This window comes from Nuphar pumila, chromosome 13 (assembly GCF_984573655.1).
Source record: "Nuphar pumila chromosome 13, dmNupPumi1.hap1.1, whole genome shotgun sequence".
Classification (NCBI taxonomy): domain Eukaryota; kingdom Viridiplantae; phylum Streptophyta; class Magnoliopsida; order Nymphaeales; family Nymphaeaceae; genus Nuphar; species Nuphar pumila.
In genome coordinates, this window is record NC_143261.1 from 60514120 (window position 1) to 60537086 (window position 22967).

Below are 22967 nucleotides of genomic sequence, written 5' to 3' on the forward strand. Positions count from 1 at the left end.
TTATTCGGTGGTCTGACGTAACCCTGAGCTGACTGAACTTGTTCTTGAACAAATTCAGGGTACTGAGCTGCTGAAGGGCACTCAGTGATCTCGTGTGCCAGATTGGCACAAAGAGTACACACCTGCTGTGTACTGGATGGTCCTGAGAGAAGCTGGTCCAGCTTCTGAGCAATCATGTCTACCTTGCACTGTAGTGCAGTAGATGGACCAATCTCAAGAACACCAGCTTTCTTCTAAATGTTGGGTGTGGCTCTATCCGAATGAGAGCTCGAAGCATGGTGGAGTGAATTCTCGGCCAATGTATCAAATAGCCTCCATGCTTCGTCCTCGCTCTTCAGCATGAATGTCCCTCCACATGAAGAGTCGATCATCTGACGATTCTTGTCAGACAATCCATCGTAGAAGCTCTGCACCAGTTGCCATTTCGGCACCTGATGATGCGGACATTTCCTGAGGAGATCCTTCATTCTCTCCCAGGTCTCATGAAAGCGCTCACCATCTAGCTCTGAAAAGCTAGTGATGGCTCTACGATATTGGTTCGTACAACCAATGGGAAAATATTTCCGAAGAAACTCCTGTTGCAATTGATCCCATGACTCTATTTCTATAGAATCTAAGGATTTTAGCCAATACTTCGCTTTGTCCTTCAATGAAAAGGGGAATAGAGTCAACCTTAAAGCATCATCATCAAAATTCTGTATCTTAACAGTAGAACAGATTTCGAGGAATTCATCTAAATGTCGGTAGGGATCCTCATGACTAAGGCCATAAAAGGATGGAAGCATCTGAATAATGCTGGCCTTAATCTCATAATGTGGCGCTCCTACATCGGGTCTCCGAATGCAGGATGCCTGAACATAGTCTGTGGGAATGAAGTATTCCCGCAGAGGACGTGAATGAACTGGGGGTGGAGGTGGAGGATCCATGTCAGCCATTGTTGCCGAACTTCGATGAGAATGTAAAATTCTCTCTGGGTTGTCAACAAATGGGTGTAATGGGGTTCCTAGACCTCGTTGCCCCTGCATACACTGGTACTAAGACCAGATGTAAGCGAACGACCTAACTCTAAAAAAAAATAAAATAAACTAACACAGGTACTAAAATATAAATAACACAAAATAGACAATTACTAAACACATATGCTAAACTAATTATGTCAGAATGATCTAACTAAGTAAATGAAATAACAAATTAGACTACTCTAAAGTACTGAAAAGATAAATACAGGAAATCACAAACTAAGTTTTTCTAAAACCCATATGTCTAATCGCTCCTTGCAGAATGAATTTCAAGTGAATCCTAGAAAGAACAGAACGTGAATCCTATATTTACTAACTATGTTAATCCTATATTCACTTACTAATCCTACTAACTAAAAATAAAACAACTAATTAACTAACTAAAACAAATTAATAAATCAAACTCTAAGAAATAAAGTAATTAATTCGCCGTTCCCCGGCAACGGCGCCAAAATTTGGTTGATAATTTTGAAATGATCTTTTTAAAACAATTATTTTCAATAAAACTTTGGAAAATCGTCAACCAAAAATATAAAAACCGACTTTCCACAAAGTGGTAAGTACGGGTCGAATCCTCAGGGAACAGAAATTAATTAAGGTATTTCTAGAAAATTTGATTTATTAATTAACAATATCAGTTTACAACTATAAAGTTAATACAACTACAATTAATCAATAAAAGGAAAATGAAAAAGCAATTAAATCTTCAGCTCCACATCAAGGGTATTTTCGTCTTTTCGCCCACTATTCGTTCTTCGCACTTGAAAAATAACCCTGGAAACTAAATATGCTTTTCAACCTAAAGATGCAGAAAAATATAAAGTTAGTATTCTATTCTAATAATGCAAGCAGTAACTCAAACTAATTCTAATTTTACGAAAATAATAAAATAAATGCTACTTATCAAACAAAAATTAAATAAAATACTAAACTAATTCTAAAATTGATCAAATTACTTCTACTAATGCTGTATGATGCTTATGCAACTTCTAAAATGCAGAAATTACTGAAAACAGGTCTAAAATGCCGAAATTAAGAAAATTACGAAACTGCCCCTAACTAGTGTAAAATAGCATTCTGACAGGTTATCGGAAAATCACTGTTTGACAGGGCAAACGAGGTCCAATTTTCCCGAAATTTGTTCTGTTCTGCAACTAACAGATTAAACAAACTGACAGTTTTTACAGAATTGAAAAACAGTATCCGGAACTCCAGATATAAGCGTTTCAAATCTGGGAAAAATCAGGATATCGAAAGTCCTGTAATTTGAAATCCAGAAAAAGCGGTTTTCGCAAAACGCTTAAAAATCAGACCAAATCAACTCTGAATGAGCTGAAATTTGCTCTGCAGTCAAATAACACGTCAATAAAGTGAATAGAAGAAAATTGTTTGGAAAACACAGAATTTCTGCACAGAAAACAATGCTGGTGCGACAGGGCAAAAATCTGGTTTTTATTTGAGTGCACTATTCACTTTATGAATCTATTTTAACACTCTAAAAGACAAATCAAACCTAATGCAATTTAAATGACACTGTATAACAGTGTATATGCAGATGATTATTACAACTATGCTAAATATATGATGAAAGAAATACGATAAGCAAATTATGACTAGCTATGTTTAACTAATGATGCGAATGCAACTATACTACTCAATGAAGGGTGATTCTAATTACTATGTTAAACACTAAATAACTATAACATTCAACGACACACAATACACAAATCACACCCACTTCTACACTAAAACTAAATTAGCTAAATAAACTAATTAGTATAAAAAAATCAAAATAACTAATACCAAATGAAATTAATGCACTAAAGAACAAAGGTTAGGATTGGGATTCACTCGGTTGACTCAACGAAGCTTGGTTTTGACTTGGGTAGGCTCGAGCTATGTTTGACTCGACTCGGACTAGTGTGGACTCGGCTAGGTTTGGCCGGACTAGTTGGGTTTGGTTTTGGGGTTGACTTAGTCAACTAAGATTGGCTTGGTTTAGGTGGGCTCGGTTGACCTAAACTTAGGTTGGGTTGACTGGGTTAAGGTTGAATCGACCTCGGGTTTGTCTTGACTTTGACTTAGGCTAGGCTAGGTTGACTTGACTAGACTCAAAGGGATGTAGACTAGGGTTTGACTTGAGTTAGGTCTTGGTCTTGGTTGACCAAGCTTGGGTTAGGTTGGACTAGGCTCGAGTGGTGTTAGGTAGGGCTTAGATAGGATTGGACAAAAGTTTGACTAGGGCTAGGTCTAGGTCTTAGACTCGGTCTAGGTTTAAATTAGGGGTTTGACTTGGGCTAGGGTTCAAGTTGACTTGGACACAAGGCACACCTAACTAAGTCAACTAGGTTAACTCGGTTAGGGTAGGTTTTAATAGGTGGACTAAGGTTGACTCGACCTAGGTGTGGTCTTGACTAGACTCAAGTGGGTTTAGACTAGGGTTTGCCTCACTTAACTTGGGTCGATTAAAGTAGCAACCTCTTAATTAACCTACAATTAATCCACAGTTCACGATTTTAATGGAGAAGGTTGGGAAAATAAAGTAATAATGGTAATTGCTCAAACTTTGAAATAAATTGGATTCTCAAAAACCGTCCCACTTAATGAGGGAGTTACTTTCCTTACTTGCTTTTAAAGGCCTCTTTGGAAAACAAAAAGTCCAATCTAGAAATCCCCAAGTTTTGCTTTTCAAGATAGAATTGAATTGCCTTTAATGCTCTATGGAAATCGTGGAACCTAGATTGGAATTTTTGTTTAATTCCAAAAACACTTTCCAAAGTTAAGGAGTAACTCCTTCTTTAATGCCCATTCAAAAATTCAAATCTTCTTTAAATACCTCACACGATTTTTGAAGAATTTCCTCTTTCCAAAAGCTTTTCCCAACTTCAATACATTAATTGACCTCCTTCCTAAAATTCGACACCCCTAATTTAAGACTTTATAACCAAAGAATTTAAGACTCACCTAGGTAATGAAAAGGACTAATTGAAAAACACGACTTTCTAAACTTAAATGCTGCCCTAATTACCAAAACCTACTTGAATGACCCCTAAAAACGGCTATGAGATAAAACCCTAATACATTGAACCTAGACAACCTAATTAAAGATACCTAATTGCAATTAAGAAATACCAAAAACAGCCTAGAGCTCGAATTGAGCTCTAATGGCTGCCGCCCCACCTTGGAGAAGAAGAAGACCCACACAAAAATTAAAAAAATATAAATATAAATTAACAAAAAGCAATAAAACTAAATAACCACTATTTTGATAAAACTCAATTAGAAAATAATAAAAAGGACTCCTAATTACACAAATGCTAACAAAAATAGTACTATGCTGGAATTAAAAACATGAAGAAAAGAAAACTTGATTTTTTTTTTGTAATTTTCTTCAATAGACTCAAAACACAAAAACAAAAAATACTAAAAACGATTATTTAGAACTAGCCTAAACGAATGAAATGACCTAACACGACTATCTACTGCTGTTAACACCCAAAACACACAGCAACTACACGGTTTACCAACATCAACACATACATTTAACAAAAATACAAAGATCGGATAGAATATCTCTAGCCGATTTTTTTTTTTTCTTTCAAAAACTAAAATCAAAACAAGACACAAGCACAACCCACAAATAAAATGAACTAAAATTCACTTTTCTAATGGGACTTTCAGCAAAACAACACAATACACATGCTGAACAACAAAAAAATCAAAAAAAAGAAAAATATTTTTGTAAAAATCAAAAATCTGCTAGAACAAGTCTAGCCGATTTTTGGATTTTGTTTTTAATTGAACACAAAATCATAACACACAACCAACGATTAAAATGACTCAAATTGGAAAATTTTTATTGGATTTTCTGTAAAAACTCCACAATGAGACACGTTGAAACAAAAACTCAAATCGGCTAGGAAAACTCTAGCCGATTTACACGTTTGTCTTGAAAAACAATGAGAATCGCTAATCAAACATGAAAACAATAAAACAAAACCTATATCTAACGTGCTGGTCTATGCACGAATGCTATTCTAAGGATGAACCAAAAATAAAAACAAGAAACACACCGAAAATAATAAAAGAAAAGCAACACTCACTTTCGGTTTTAGCTAGAAGAGAAGGAAGAAGAAGACCTACCTTTTGGAAGATCCGACGACCGGGGGGATGAAGAAGAGCGGACCGTGGCTGGAGTAGGACGTCCTAAACAGTTCGAGGATGCTGGACTTCACCAAAAAAAACTACGCCTTTGCAGCTGCTACACGTTGGAGATCCACCGACGATGGAATGTGATCCGATTCTCGATCGGAGGATGTAGAAAGCCGGATGGAGGTAGGGCCGGCTCACCTTGGTGGTGTGTTTCGCACTCCCGCACAAGGTTAATGGTCTCCACCTCTGCTACACCTGCAAAAATACAGCAAAATGGTGAAACTACAGCAAGGAACAAGAAAGAAATGGAAAGGAACAAAAGAGGGATCAAAAATATGCTTGAAAATCAAGCATAGATCGGTCTTCAATGGCCAAAACGTTGGGAAAGATGGAGAGGAAGGAGTTGCTGGAGTAGATTCACTGCAAGGGGCGTCCAAACACAGCCAAAGACGCCTAGGGTTCTTTAAAAAAAACTATTTATAGTTTTGACATTTTTCAGAAAGAAGGTTAAAAAAATAAAATTTGCTAGGCGCCACTTTCTGGGGGGTTTTTAGAAAAACTTTTGGAAATGGATATGGATAGGCGTGTGGGTTGGGTTTTGGGATTCCTAAGAGTTGATCCAAGGTCCAATTAACCTAAATGGGTCGGATATGGATCCGATCCACCTCGAAATCCGTGCCCAAACACTGAAATAGCCATAACTCTCTCATTTTAACTCCAATTTTTCTGAAATTCGAACCATAGCCCCTTACTATCAAAACACATCTAAATATGGGTTTAGAACCTTTAAACTTGATACAAAATGCATGAAAAACTTGTTTACATGATGTGCATTTCATGCATCATCATTGCGCTCCTGGGGACTCTTTTGATAGCTGTGGTATAAGGTTTCTTTGAAAGCATCTCTTTTTATTAGAACTCTGGATTTCTAAAACTGTATTACCAAAAATGTGGTTCTTCTTTTCATTTCAATAAAATATATATTTGAATTGCAAATCGGTTTGTAAGGGTAAATCTGCTTTTGGTTGTAATGCGCCCAAGGTCTAGGGACTTGTTTTTTGAACCTGATCTTCCGCTGAACTTCTGTTTTAAACTCTGATAAATGATTGATTTCAAAGCTTTCAACCTTTTTCGTAAAAGGTTTCAAGTCCACGATTTTGGGGCGTTACACCCCATGCCGGAAACGCAGGGGTTTAACCCCTGCCTTTCCGGCATGTGGAGTCGACCCCCTGCCGGAAACGCAAGGGGTTAACCCCCTGCCTGTTCCGGCATGGGGTTAACCCCCTGCCGGGGTCGACCTGTCGGAAAGGCAGGGGGGGTCGACCCCCTGCCGGAAACGCAAGGGGTTAACCCTCTGCCTGTTCCGGCATGGGGTTAACCCCCTGCCGGAAAGGCAGGGGGTTAAACGCACTGCCGGAAACGACGAACGGTGGAGACGGCTGGCGAACCTATCTTCGGGCGGCAGCGATCAACAAACGACGATCGACAAACGACGTCTCGCGGGGGACGACAAACCAGGAACGACGAACGGCTGGCGGGAGCGACAACAGCAAAAGAAGAAAAGGAAAAGAGGGCTGGGATAGGGTTATGCGACACTTAGAGACGGATTAGCGACGGAGAAATTCCGTCGCTAAGCCGCCGTAAATCAAAAACAAGTAAATGGCGACGGAATATATTCCGTCGCCAAGTCCGTCGCGACGGTAAATTGTCTGTCGCAAACACCGTCGCCAAACGCTGCGTCCGTTACGACCAAGTATTCTGTCGCAAAATCCACCTCTAATTAGCGACGGATTTTGCGACGGGATATAGTTCATCACTATTTTCGTAAATTTCAGCGATTATAGCGACGGATGTGTTTCGCTCGGTAAACCGTCGCTAACTAGCGATGAAATAATTCCGTCGCTAATAACATATTTTCTTGTAGTGACACATGTTCTCTCAATTGAGCTATTTAAGTCAATCTCTAACCGTGGGGCTCTCCACAATCCTCTTACTGAGCACAAAATGCTCTATCATATGAGCTGCCATAACCATGGTCTTCATTTATAGGTGTTTCATAAGATTAAATTTAATTCACCACTAATTAGAGATAGTGCCCCCATAAATTCCAGTAATCCCCCCTACATAACCAATTTTTGGTTAAATGAAACTCATAAAGCTATATAATCATGTTTTATAATAAGACCATTGTGAACACCCCAAATTTTCCAAAAATCCAAAAATTCCTTCTTTGCCCCTGGGTCCATCTTTTAAATAATCAGGTCAAATTTTTGATAAAATTTCCATTCATTTCTCAGATTTGTTGGAAACCAGACCCAATCTTTCATTTCTAACCCATTTTCTGAAGAATTTTCAAAAGAACAACGTTAAAATTCTCAGAAAACCCCTCTTTTGTAAATATTAAAAAAAAAAAATTCCAAAAATAGTCTTTAATCTCTCATTTTCCCTAGTTTTAAAGTCTTTTTGTCAAAAATACAAAAATCAGAAAAACACAAAGAAAATACAAAAAATATATATATAATAATAAGCTTTTAGAACCACCTTTTGAAAATCATCTTTTATTTAAGTCTATCTTTTTTTTTTGAAAAAAATCTTATAAAAAGAACCTCGTTTTGGAAATTTCATAAAGTAGAAAGACATGCTTGAAAATAAAAACCCTAATTCGGTTTTTTTCTTTTGATAGGGTCGCTTTCTCTCAGCCTTCACAAAACCTCTCTGGAAAAACCCTCTTCCAAACCCTTTTCTTTCTCTTTTCCCCTCTCGGCTTCCCTTCACGAGCCATCCACTGAAACCCTCTTCCCCATCGCACCCCTCCGAACCACCCATCGCGGAACCACCCGCCTTCTCCTACCTCTCCTGTCGATCTCTAACCGACCACCCTCTCGAATCTTCCCCTTTTCCCCTTTAAAAAAGATCACGCGGGTCTCTCCTCAACCCATCCGCGCTTCACCCCTCCATGTTAAATCCTCGACGCTTCTCCCTTGAAGTTTTCCCCGCTCCTTTCCTTCCTCCTCTTTCCCCTGTTTCCTCTTTTTCCCTGTGTTTTTCCCTTTGATCGACTGAAAATCCATCGTCTAGCAAGCATTGATCAAAAGACATCACCTCCTCTTCTTCGATTACCTGATTTCTGTGAAATGACAGCTAAAAAACAATCGTTCAATCTCATAACCCATTACAGGTAAGTAACCATTTTTCTCTCTTTTCCACCTTTTTCTTTAAAAAACATCGTTTCCCCTTTATTTTCGGTGTTCCTTCATCTTGATTTCCATTGTTCTTCTTCATTTCGTTTTTTCCATTTTCTTATAAGAGCACTAATGACAAGATCGTCCTGCATACAGCAGGGTCGAATCCTCCATTTGCTACAATCAATGGAATGTTTATTCCAATAAATTCTTTCTGTGTTTATCAAGTTTCCTCAGTTTTTCGATGAAATATCTGTTCCAAACTTGATTTTCCTGTTTTATTCTCACGACTTTCTGTTTGCATTTTCTGTTCTTTTTTTTTTTCTCTTTCTTTTCTGTTTTTCTCATTTTATTGCTTCCTTTTTTTTATTATTCCCCTCTTTAATTTCTGTAACATGGCGTGGGTGTATGGGTTCGTTCTGATCACTTCCATTCATGGTTGCATTTTTTTTTTTTTTTTTTTAGCTGAGTAGTTTAGCCGATGTCTTCATTATGGGTGTATTTGGCATCCTGTCCATTCTTTCTTTTTAAACATCATTAGTTCACCTTTTTTTTTTGCTAGATTTCCCTTTCATTTGGATATCTTTGGACACATCGTGTATATATATCGGATACATCCGATCATCATAAGTTACGTTATAGGCATCTTTGTTGATATCCGATCATCATAAGTTTTTGTTTGGATAGCATTCATTGTTCCCCTGCATCTCTTCTTTAGGTGGTCTGTTTTATTTCTTTTTTGTTATCTCCTGTTGCTATTCGTTTGTTCCAATATTAATTCAAAGTGAAGATGTTGTTACTGCTTGGAAAGAAACGAAGAGAAGAATATGGTGATGATAATAATGATCCTGCTAGTTGACAGTTATGATATTAGTAACTCACCAAGAGTCCTATACTAAAATCCATTGATCCACTGCTATCAAGGCCAGTCAGTTGTCATTAGGGAAGGCACTTTGCAGAAGGTATCGTGCGTAGATGATGAGCTTCCAACTTCCTCTGCCTACCAGCTCGCCACATGTTTGGGAATAGGTAATTAACTTGCAATGTCACATACAACATATTTTCAGCATAATCTACTACTTCTTAAGAGACTGAGTGATACATATGATCTCTTCTGGTTCCTTTCTAAGCTTGGTTTGTGATCTGGGGCTTACATTTTCTGTTGATGGCTTGAATATTTTACATTATTTTATAATAGATGGTTCGCAAAATGGGTTTCTGAGAAAACCAAGATTGATGAAGGCATTGTTTTAGGAAGTGATATTCTTCTGTCTATTGAGTGCTCTGCTTTTCACTTGTCGATTGATATTCATGGTTTGGTTGTGCTGGATGAATGTCTAAACTATGGCTGCTGGGTGATCCGTGCTTGAAGCTGTTGAAGTTACTCTCTACCTAAGTGTCGGTATATCAATTTGAGATGGACTCAAAGTTGGTTCAGCATTGGTTAATAAATATGGATGGAGATTTAGAACGGATCATCTAAACCATCAGATGTGGGCAAGATATCTGAATTTTTCAAACTACTGGGTTTGGTCACTATGAGTTCGTTCTCTTGAATAAGAGTGATCCCAAAATGTATAGCGTCAGTCTGGAGCATATTCAATTTCGACCTTGAGAATTGGATTCCTGCATTCTCGCGAGTATTTTCCATCTCAAGCAAACATTGGCCATTTGCTCTTCTGTAACAGTGTCCTGGTTTCGTTCCTTTAAACTCAGAAAATGTCTTATTTATTTCTTTTATGAACTGCAAAAAGTTGATATATACTTTATCAATAATCATCCTCCTGTCATTTAGCCCACATCATGTATTTGATTGTTAGAATACTTTCCTGCAATTTATACTGTTCATCATCTGTACATAAGCACACCCACGTTGCATCTGTATCCATTCACTTGCCCAACATTTGATGCTTTTCATGAATTGTATGTATCAGGATTTGTGAATTTGATTACCGCGCCCATCACATATCATACTGTCAACGGCTCGCTGCCTATGCATAAACACCACCTTCCCTCCCTTCACACCGCAGTGAAGCAGAGCTTGGACATAATTCAGATGGTCGAGCCCAGCAAGCTTCATCATTGACCAGAACAAATCCCACTTGATTCATAGCAAGTGGCTCCAGCACTGCTTGCATCTGAAAGTTTAGTTGATTTCACAACCCCTGCAACCAGTCATTTGAGATTAAGCAGGGACCAGCTCGTCAGGTAGGTTCTTTAGCTGTTGTTGAGCATCGCTGACTAAGTTTCATTAACTAGGCTTGTTGTTATTTCTGAGTTTAACAGGATTTTCTTTTTACTGATTATTAAACTGATTTGCATTATGATTTCTATTGAGTTTCAATGTAACTTTTACTGATTAGTTAATTAGATATTGTTAGTTGTTAATTAAGTAAACTGTTAACCATTAATTAAGTTGTTAGCTAGATAGTTAAGTAATTAGCTGGTTGTTAGCTATTTCGTAGTTGAAGTACTTAGTTATTTCATAATGAAATTTAATTAGTTCTTTTGTTATCAGTTGATCCCATTGTTTAGATGATAAATTTACTTAGTAATTAGAGTACTAGGTGGACTTACAATCATTAAACCATCTATGTGATGCCCCCAAGGCATATTGGTCCCTGTACATATTTCATTACAGTTTCTGCTGCAAATACACATTTTAACCAACACTAGTCATTCCCATTTCTGCTAGTTCGGTACAACATTACGTTATCATCCTCTGCCATTAACTTCCCTATCATCCCCTGCTGTAGCCACCTATCCCCCATCACCACTGCATACATACTAGTCGCTTCACAACCAGTTATCATTGGACATGGTTACATATGAGTTCTATCATGTCATCTCCAAGCCTGGAGGTGGAATTTGGTTACTATAGAAGAACATCAAGTGGGTTAGCATTGGTTATCAAATGCTAGTGCAGAATATGACAATCAGTATATAGTTAGTAAGTGTTAGCATTAATGAAGTTGTTCCAGCAGGATGTGTTAGCGTCGTGTGAGGTAGAGTCGGCTTGTGTAAAATACTTATATATCGATGGTATGGTGACAGTTCTTTTTTTTGTAAATACGAGTAGCAATCAAATTGTATCTTCAGTATGAATAGGATGTAATGTATCCATTGTATTTGAAAGCTGGACATTAAACATTGTCGAATAGGTATATTGGCAGTGTGTTAGATTATGGGTATGTATTATAATGTAGGTGTTAGCCTTTGTCAGTGTATCTTGTGTTAACACAGAATGCTGGTTTTGGTAGTATCAAGGCAACATGGCATGATGTCTGCAGCAGTGGGTTAGGGTTAAGGCAATCGATGAAAGTTACGATTAGCAGCAAATATACACTAGCAGTCAGTATATATCAGTATATCATTAACAAAGTTAGGGCATGATTAGAAATGGCGGTGTTAGGTAGGGTGTCATAATTATTGTTTTACAATTAATTGTTTCTTACATTTGAATTTTTTACCATGTCTTTGTTTATTATGAAGTAGTGATTCTAAAATGCCTCTTGCTCTCATTAATCGCTGCCCTTCACAGTGATTGTTTTCTGTTTTTTAAACGCTTTCTTAATTTCTTTTTCATCAAGTACATAATAGCAGTTTCAACATTTTTGTTCTAGCGTATGTTCTATTTATCAAATATGCTCCAGCACAGCCACCTGCCACTGTATTGAATTTTTAAATCTCCAGCAACACCTTGGTATCCCGTTGCATATTCATCATGAACCTTGCATAAGTGTTTCCACTGTGGCACACCTGCTGTGATGCCTACTTCAACTACCACACCCATCATTTCTGTGAGCTATCACAGTCTCTACAACAAATGATGCATCCCCTATACTACACCTTCATCATCTCACTGTACATATACACTCAGCCCCATTCAAATCCCCATGGTGATTCCCTTTATCATATTGGCACCTCACAACATGTAGGGCCTCCACAGCAGTTTGCAGAATTTTCTACAAAAGGCACTATGCAGTTCCAATCCTGCCACCAGCCTGTTATCATCGCAAAATTTTTAACTTTTTGCGAGTCAAACTGACCTTTGAAAAAGATTTTGAAAATAACTCGCCTCCGTTTTTAAAATGCGGGAAAATTCTGAAGAATGGGACTCGCATGTCGGTACGAGGTTCAACCGTTCCTGCCACCTTTAATAGGGGTAATCGAACCAAGGATCAATCTACTGCTCTGCTCTATTCAACTTGTCTAAATCATACTTTAATTTCTAAATGCACATAGAATCAGGCATGTGCTATGTATTTCTGAAAATGCACATTTTGAAAACATGATGTTTGCTTCAAAGATTGGAAAATATTTGGAAGATTCTTGGAAAATAAACTCTTTGAAAATTGTGAATTATTTTTGAGATGCTGTATTTGAGAAAGTGAAAATCGATTTCTGAAGAAATATAAGGATTTTGTGAAAATCGATTTTGAGAAATGTGAAATAACTTTGAAAAAACTCGATTTCTTTGAATTCAAACTTTGAAATTGAAAATCTAACTTAGAAAATCGAATTTGGAACTTGGGAAATACTTGAAATATCATTGGCAAATCCATATTTTGAGAAAATCAATTTTGAATAAGACTTAGGAAATTTTGAAGAATTTGATTCCTTTGACTTGGAATTTGAATTGGAATTGGAATTGGAAAATTCATGAAATGAATGAATATGATTTTGAGGAATTGGGAAAATCTTTTTGTATTTTTGAGAAATGCAGTGCATTTTGAAGTTAGCCTAAGAGTGTAGGCTGAATGTGGCTAATGTGAAGATCATAAATCTAGATATCCTTCATATTCTGACTATGGCCATAAATACGAATTCCACCAAGTTTATAAACTTCATAAAAGCTAGTGTATGTGCCATTCGTGTAGACCATAGTGAGTTTGAATATGCATGAATCATCATCCATCACACATTAACATTATTTAAAAAAATAAACTATATGCAATGTTGCCTAAGCTAAGCAGGAATTTAAATTCTTATTCCAAAGATTACATTTAATTTACATCACTATTGAAATTTAAATACATGAAATTAAAATCTTCAATGTACCTGCAAAACTAGAAAACTTGTTAGTGAAAATATGTTGGTTTTTCTAGATTTATCCAGTAATATCTAGAAATTACTGGATTTTGCTAGATATAAGCCTTTTTCATGATTTCCTTAAATCAAAATGATAAAATATGAAATAAAATTGAATAAATAAGGAAGATAAGATATGAAATTTCGAAATTGGGGTCAAAATGACCAAAATACCCCTAATAGCAAGACTATGGCCTTGAAATCAGGGTTTTTAGAAAGATATTTGGTAAAATGCAAGTTTTAAAATTCAAATGCAAATAAACTAGGCTAAAATATGATATGACATACTTAAACACATGAAAACTAAGGTTAGGGATTTCGAAATTTAGGTCAAATGACCAAATTACCCCTGATAGCAAGACTATGGCCTTGAAATCAGGGTTTTCTAAAATAAATTTTGGTAAAAATTTAGGTTTTATGCACTAAATGGAATCAAATGAGCATCAAATTAAACCTGAAGCATCCTAATATGATTATGAATATGATTAAACCCTAAAAATATATGCTTATGAACGAAAATCCAAGAATATCACAAATTATGTGATTTTTGCAGTGTTTTTGCATCTTTCAGGGACCCTGTTTTGCAACTTGCTTAATTCAGCCATCAATCAGATTCCAAAATTCATCAAATTTGGTACCTGCACTTATTATAACCCTAATATTGGATTGGAATTATAAAAATAATTTTTTGGCATTAATTTAATCCGAAAATAGCATCAAACCCTAAAAATATGTTATTTTTAACCTAGTTCACCAACCAGTCTCAGTCCAAGATCCGAACTAGGGGTCAAACCTCCATGGAAATCTATGAAATTTTACAGAGAACAAATAGACAAGAAAACAGAAATTTTCCATTTTACAGATCTGAAAAAGCCTTTAAAACCAGGGAGATACCCATCCGACAATCCGGACTTGAATATATTGATTTTAACCTTGGTCCAAACTGATACTTTCAATTGAAAATTCCGGGATAAATAGTAATACTCATTAAACATATCTACGCTTTTAACATTGAATAGTTGACAAAAAAATAACAATACTCACGTTTTATAGATCATGAATCGGATCTGTAGTTTGGGATTTATAAACAATACAAGTCTGATTAGGGTTTTGGTAAACCCTAACGAGTTTTAAATTGAAAATCAGAGTTTCTGACAGAGGAAAAATACTAAACAGTAATCAAAAATTCTGAAAATTTCACAGTAGCTATATCTAATCAATATGAATCCATGGCACTTTACAGATCTAAAATCGGATATAAGATGAGAAAAATATCATCACAGCAAGTTACCCTCTTGATTTTAACTTCGATTTTAAAGATTTAAAAACCCGATTTGATGTCTGATTTTTCTAACAGGGTTCCCGAAGTCCAAAAACTTTGATTTTTTTACCGTAGATCAATCACATATGCATGCATCACATATAAAAAATTCAGAAATAAACAACGAATATTTCAATCAGAAACAGCATGCTTTTTACTGTTCTAAACTAAAAAACACACAGAAATGTAAGAAACTTAAGAAATCATGCATTAACTAATGAAAAACAATAAAATAAACCATAAACAGTAAATAAAAATTATTTATATGCTGGAAAACATGTAATAAACATGGATAAACAAATAAATAAATAAAATACAGGGAATCAATGGCTGGAATTTGCTTTCACCTTTGAAATCATGGATTTAACCCATTTAACGGGTAAATCTCACGTTTTGTCGGTTAAGAATATGAAAAACGTACCTCTCATCGATTCTAATGGATTAAAATCCTTGAAATCACCCTCAAACTGAGTTAGATCATCTTCTTGGGTCGATTTTGGGGTTCTTGGATGAAATCCATGGTTAAATCCATGAACACAAGAGTTTCCATGGTGAAATCTATTGAAAAATAATAAAAACTAATAAAATAATAATAAAATAATATTAAATAAACTCACCTAGAGGCTGCAGCTGCAATGGAGGAAGGTGAAGGTGCTGGAGAGGAGAGAGAGGCCATGAAAATTTGAGAGAAAAGGAGCCCCCCTTTTGCCCCCCCTTAGGTCCCTTTTTATAGTTTTTCAAAAAGTTAATTAATTAGGGTTAATTAAGAGGTTTTTCATTTTTTAGGACTCTTTCTAATAAATCCACTAAAGGCAATGATTTTTTGTGGTTTCCTAACCCTAAATGAACTCTAACTAAACCTAATTAACACCTAATTAAACCCTAGAAAGTCCAAATGTGGCACCACCTAGTATGGACCCACATTTGGTTTTTAAAACCTGAATTTAAAACCTTTAAAAACCAATGGTTTAAAAGTTAAATAAAATTGATTTTTAAAATTGCTTTTGACTCCTCTAAACCCCTAACCTAACTAGGACAATGACTAACCCTAGTCTAACCTTGACTTCTTCAAATGTGGCGCCACCCCGAGTGGGCCCCTCTTGAATTTTCAAAAACTATCTTAAAACTTGAAAATGAGAGGATTTTCAAAAGAGATTCAAAAGTAGTCTTGAAATCAAAAGTTTTGAAATGACATAGAGTCTTGACTGAGTCAGAACTCCTCTAGATACGGCACCAACAAGGTGGGCCCCACATCGAAGTTTTGAAAAACTTGAAATAAATACTAAAAATGGCTTTAAAAAAAAAGGTTAAAATCAACAGTTGAAATTCAAAGTTTTGAAAATAGAGTTCTAAGCAAACTGGAACTCTGGGCTAGAGTCCTGGATTTATAGGACTCTTTGATTTTGGTTTTTAAAAGCCAAATGAAGGAGTTTTTGAAAAGATTTAATCGAAAATGATGAAATAAGTCAGAAAATACTGTCAGGGTTAGACTCCTAACTCAATCAGAACTCTGAAATAGAGTCTTGAATTAACTGGACTCTACAAAATGACCTAACTTTCGAAAACAAATGGAAATAAATGAAAATGAAATAAAAACAAACTTCAAAACAGACTCCTGACTGGACTAGGACTCCGAAACAGAGTCCTGATCGGACTGAAACTCTAGATTTTTTTGGTATTTTTCTGAAAAACAAATGAAAGAACTTGTGAAAGCAGTGAAAACAATAACAAATATTGAAATAAGACAGAGTTCTGATTCAACTGAGACTCTGAGGACAGAGTCTTGATTGAACTAGGACTCTCAGATTTTTGGATTTTCTGAGAAAACAAATGGGAGGATTTTAAAAAACAGTTAAAAACAAGATGAAATTGAAGTTTTGGTTCAGAGTCCTGATCTGATTAGGACTCTGAGAAAGAGTCCTGATTCAATCAGAACTCTAAGAATTTTGGCTTTCTGATAAGCAAATGATGAAATTAAAGCAAAGCTTTTGAAAATCAGTGAAAATGAATTATGAAAACCAATTTTGGACAGAGTCCTGCTTCGATCAGGACTCTGGGGTAGTGTCCTAATTTGATCAGGACTTTGAGATAAAACCTCAGAATTTTGAAATTCTTTGATAAAAGTGTAATAGTTTTGGTAGATTGAAAGATTTCTGAAAGATTCTCTCAAAATTGAAATCAGGATCAGAGTCCTGATCCAACTAGGACTCTCTGAACAGAGTCCTGTTTTGACTAAAACTCTGAGTTTCTGACTCTTTTTGAAAGATTTTGAAAGATTTGATTGAAATAGATAAAAATAGCTGTAAAAGATTAGAGTCCCAATCCAATTGAAACTCTGAAGAAGAGTCCTGATCCGACTGGACTCTTGAAGAAGAGTCCTGATCCAACCAGGACTCTGAGATTTTGGCCAAAACAGAAGATTTTAAAAGGTTTTCTTCAAAGACAGGTAAAAAGGTAGTGAAAAGTAGAGTTTTGATCCGACTAAGACTCTGGAAAAGAGTCCTGATCCAATTAGGACTCTAAGATTTTTGATAAGTGAAGGAATCCAGAAGCGACACCACCTAAATAGGCCTCATCTGAGAATTAAAATCAATTGAAATTGAGTTTGAAATGAATCCAGATTGTTTTCTAAGAAAGTATTTCAAAATATAAGGTCCCGGGGGTTGGAAAATGACAAAATGTTGATTAAAAACCCAGGTTTTAAAATTGTTTTTGAAAGAAAAGTTTTAAAAACCCGAATCTGGATTGAATATTTTAAAAACAGGAGTGTTGGATCTCGAAAATGAGATGGGATGACATGCAGTGCTATGCAATGCGATGAAATGATATGCAAAATGTATGCAGTGATATGCAATTACATATGAAATGGACAAACACTGGATGAGGGTGAAAATTTGGGGTGTTTACAGATGCCCCTCTTTGCTACTAAGCCGGTTGAAAGCCGAGCTTAGTGGCAAAGAAAACATACCAAATTTGAACCATAAAAATGCCCCAGTTAGATAAGTCTGACTGGGTATGAAAGAATTAATTCAAATGATGATGGTAGATATGAAATGGAGAATAAGGAGAAAATTTTACTTCAAAAGGAAGTAAGATTCAGGTTTTGCCCTTAACCTGGATGGGACGGGAAATACCTCGTATGGAACGAAGCTCAGGCTTAACCCTTAACCTGACCGGGTTGAAAATGGAATACCTCATTAAAGGAGGTTCAGGTTTGTACCCTTGACCTGATTGGGCGGAAAATGGAATACCTCATCAAAGGAGGCTCAGGTTTATACCCTTAACCTGATCGGGCAGAAAATGGAATACCTCATCAAAGGAGGCTCAGGTTTATACTCTTAACCTGATTGGGCGGAAAATGGAATACCTCATCAAAGGAGGCTCAGGTTTATACCCTTAACCTGATTGGGCAGAAAATGAAATACCTCATCAAAGGAGGCCCAGGTTTATACCCTTAACCTGATTGGGCAGAAAATGAACAGAATCCTCGAAAGAAGAGACTGTGATGGAACCTTCGAATTTCCGCACAATGAATCCGATAGGGGTTTTGCAAAAGGAAGGAAAATGGGGTCCCTAAAGTTTGAAAAGGGATTGATTTTGTGCGCCTCATTGCTGAGACTAATTAACTTTTGAAATTGCCTATTGCTGGAATTGGTGGCTTAACCTCAAGCCGAAATTGGACTGTCTATGGTGGGACAGTGGGGACACAGGGAAGTGTGCGAATCTGAGAGCCCGTGCGCTCAGATTATACCAAAGAAGGGAAGGAATCTTGAAAACTCCCGTAATCAAGTCCTAAAAGGGATAATAACTGATGTCAGGATGCGCCAAGGATGAACCTCAAGCTCTCGCCTCACGCCAGGATAGCTAGAAAATATTGTCAAAATGTGGAAAATTATTGTTGATTCAAAATAATTGAAAGTGATGCACATTGTTTTGAAAGTATTCCCTCTTTTCTACCTGAAGTATTACCTCCGACTGAGCTTAACTCCGTAGAATCAAGATTCGAATTCAAATTGCTTGCGATTGGCTTTCTTTCAAGGAAGCTATCAATTTCCTTGATATGGACGGGAAAGAAAATATTCTTGATATTACAAGAGCTATTGATGAAAGAATATTGATAAAAAAATTTCACAAAATTAAAGAAAATTCTTGATAGATTTGGCAGTCTGATATCCTGGGATTCTTTTCTCATGATGATCTTTCTGCACTCTCTTTTTAGCAGATTGGAGCTCTCTTGGATTTTTCGGGAATTACATCATCCTTCATTTTGGAGATGTCCTGACTTGTCTCTCGCTTTTTTTTTTTGAAAGGGTACGTCACAAACTCGTTCATCTCAGAGATGTTCTGATCCTTCTTTTCTCTCAGGGATTATCTTGATAGTTATTGGCTCTTTGGTAGGAAATCTCTTGATGATAGCAGAAATTAAATACCTTTTAGGGTTTGTCGGTAGGCTCATCACACTCGCCTTCATCTCGACGGTGATCTGAACTTTCCCTGGAAGGATCCGTCACAAACTTCGTCATCTTGGAGATGATCCAAATCTTCTTTGGCCCCGGGGGTCGACTCGCTTAATTCGCCTTCATCTTGACGACAATTGAGAGATCCCTTTTGCAGATATTTAATTGCAGCTTAGGTGATTGAGTGGATTTTTCTGTATCACCCAGGATATTTCGACTGCTTTATTTTTCCAGAAAGGTCTTTAAAAATGTGCCATTGACTGCGATCAATATCAATCACTTATGGCTTTGCAACAACATTGAGTTTTCTTTACTGGCCATATCGCGGATTTATTCTTCATCCTTTTGGTTGGCCAATAGAAAGATTTTGAACTTTGAATCCTTTTTCATGAAAGCTTTGTCCTTTCGGAAGTAATACTGAGGGTATTCTGAGGTAATAATTTTGTGCAATAAAGATTTTTGAAATCAACAAATATTTAATGACAAATTGACAAAATTTTCTTAAAATTCTTTTGTGAAAGCGAGCATTTGAAGCACAACGCAATACATCCATGACAAAAATTCTCTTCTCCTTTCCCCAAAGGAGAAGATTCAGAAATTAGAATTGGGAATTACTCCTCTCTTCCCTGAAGAGGAGGTGCTTGCAAAACGAACTTTCGAAGAGAAATTAAGCTTTCGTCAAAACTTCCTAACATTAGGCTTCTCTTATAGAAAGGGGGCCGAAATTGGTGAGGTTTAGTGAATTGGTCATGAAGGAACGAGTTCATCACACTCTCCCTGAAAAGAGGGTCCTTCATGATGAAATGGCCTAGTCTGAAATTATGGGGCCACAAGGAAAGCAAGTCTCCGTCGAGTCTCTCCCTATAAAAAGGGTTCCTTGTGTGAAATCTGGAATTTTGTTTTGCAAACGGTTCACAAAGACACGAGTCCCTTCAAACTCTCCCTGAAAAGGGGCTAAGTGAACGAATTGGATAGCATGCGAAAAGAGCGAGCTCCCTTGAACTCTTCCTATAAAAAGGGTCTCTCGCAGGAGAAAATGATTGAAATTGGTATTGGATGACCAAAAGGGTGAAATTTTGGAAATTGGAATTTTGAAATTTGATATTTGAAATTGGAAATTGGAAATTGGAAATTGGAAATTGGAAATTTGGAAATTGATAATTGGAAATTGATTGACCCGAAGGTCGAAATTGTGAATTGGTTTACTGAGAATGACATAGGTTCTATAGGGATTCAGCCTAAGAACGACATTGGTTCTATTAAGAACGGCATTGGTCCCGTAGGGGTTCGACCTACGAACTATCAATTCCATAGGAATTCAACCTAAGGATCATAGCTTAAGAAGGAATGATTCCAACTTGTGAGCTTTGGATGGACCAGGTGTTAAACTGGGTTTTGAGGGAAGATTCGAATCAAAATTCAATTCTTCAAGGAAAACTAGATGAATTGGATTTTGAAAGACAATTCGAGTCGGAACTCGGATCTTCTAGACCAACTCGCAGGATAGTTTGAGTAGAAGTTCAAACTTGTAAAGGAAAGCTAGGCGAATTGGATTTGAAAGAAAATTCAAGTCGGAACTTTGATTTTCTAGACCAATTCTGAATTGGATTTGGAAGAAGATTCGAATCGGAACTCGACTCTTCTAGACCAATTCTAGAATCTAGAGGAAAGAAAATTATACGAATTGGATTTGTAAGAAAATTCAAGTCGGAACTTTAATTTTTCTAGACCAATTCTGAATTGGATTTGGAAGAAGATTCGAATCGGAACTCGACTCTTCTAGACCAATTCTAGAATCTAGAGGAAAGAAAATTATACGAATTGTATTTGTAAGAAAATTTAAGTCGGAACTTGGATTTTCTAGACCAATTCTGAATTGGATTTGGAAGAAGATTCGAATCAGAACTCGAATCTTCTAGACTAATTCAAGACATTTAAAGGAAAGAAAAGTTGATAAGTATAAAGATGACATTTGGGACTAGTTCAACTAGTACGAGCATCAGATTTTGGAAGAGTACCAGTACGAGCACTGGATTTTGGAAGATTACCAGTACGAAGACTGGGTTTTAAAAGGTTACCAGTACAAGCACTAGGTTTTAAAAGGTTACCAGTACGAGCACTGGGTTTTAAAAGGTTATCAGTACGAGCACTGGGTTTTAAAAGATTACCAGTACGAGCACTGGGTTTTAAAAGATTACCAGTACGAGCGCTGGGTTTTAAAAGATTACCAGTACGAGCACTGGGTTTTAAAAGATTACCAGTACGAGCACTGGGTTTTAAAAGATTACCAGTACGAGCACTGGGTTTTGAAGGGTCATCAATTGACGATGACTTGGACGACTTGCCGGGGTCTCAGGATCTATCCCTTATCCTGAATGGGAAGTTCAATGCAAATTGAAGTAGATGAATGCAGATGAATGCGAATGAATGCATGCAAATGCAAATGAATGTAAATGGGTGCACATACATACAAAATGAGAGATTTATTTGATCCTGCCTGCATACAGAAAGTTTTGAAGCCAATTTTCAAAATAATGCCCCAGTATAACTGGGGAGTGAGAGTTTGGATGAAAGGATAAGTAGTTGATATTTGATGAGAATTCTCTGAGGATAATGAGGTAAAAACTGACGATGAGCTTCTTGGTTGATCAGAGAGGCACTTTGAAAAATGTTACCCCTTATAAGAAGACATTTAAACATTTGCAAATGAGGAATATGAAAGATGACACCAGGCCATAAGAAAGATTGACAAATTTATTAATGCATAACAAATTGATAGAAGAACTGGGACTACATTGTCCCTTCAAAATGACAAAATGATGAAAGTGACATAGTCTCGACATTGTCAATTTTTAGAAAACTTGCTCAGGATGGTCGACTGGTATTTTTCTCATCTTCAATAAGGATATTCTTGTTGATGCAATCTTGAATGATATTCTTCAGGATAAAATAATTCTCAGTGTCATGTCCCACTGCCCGATGAAATTTGCAAATTTTTTTTTTGAATCTGCCCATGATTGTTGCGGGATCAGCTGATCATATCTTTCGCGATCATGTATTCCAGAACACTCTCTAGTGTCTGGTCCAGAGGGGTGAACTTTCGATCCGTACTCCAATCCTTGCGCTTTGGCTTTTCTTGATCTTTTTGTTTATGCTGAGGACTAGATTGAAGAGGCCTATCATTGTTGGAGAACTTTCCTTTTTGGCCCTTAGATCCCTCTGAATAGTGATCATGATTTTTCTTGTTGCTTTTGCTATCATTGGCAGAAAGAGTGAAGTGAGCCTTCAGAGATCTTACTGTATCTTTCGCGAGCATGTATTCCAAAAAACTTTCAAATATTTGATCCAAAGGGGCTATCTTGCGGTCCTGATTTCGATCATCATGTTGTACCTCTTGCCGAGTGCTTGATTTCTGTTGAGACTTGGCAAAGACAGTCGACTGGTATTCTTTCTCATCCTTAACAAAGAAATTCTTGTCGATATAATCTTGGACGATATTCTTAAAGACGAAACAATGTTCAATATCGTGCCCCGTTGTTTGGTGGAATTTGCAGAAGCGGTCTTTCTATTTCCCTAGGGCGACCAGAGGATTAGCAATTCTTGGAAGCTTAACCATTCCTTTGCTCAGCATGTATTCAAGGACCTCTTCGAGGGGCTGATCTAGAGGAGTGAATTCCCGATCGTAACCCCAACCGTCATGTTTTTTCTTCTCTTTCTGTTGACTCAATTTTTCACTCTGCTTTAA

The 22967-nt window shown here is 36.7% G+C and overlaps 1 non-coding gene across 1 annotated transcript; it reads left to right on the plus strand.

Annotated features, from left to right (window-relative positions):
* The first annotated feature begins 429 nt into the window (after positions 1-429).
* Positions 430-532, plus strand: LOC149818504 (small nucleolar RNA R71). Its single transcript, XR_016427483.1, has one exon. It is a non-coding gene; the product is annotated as a small nucleolar RNA R71 (small nucleolar RNA).
* The last annotated feature ends 22435 nt before the right edge of the window (positions 533-22967 follow it).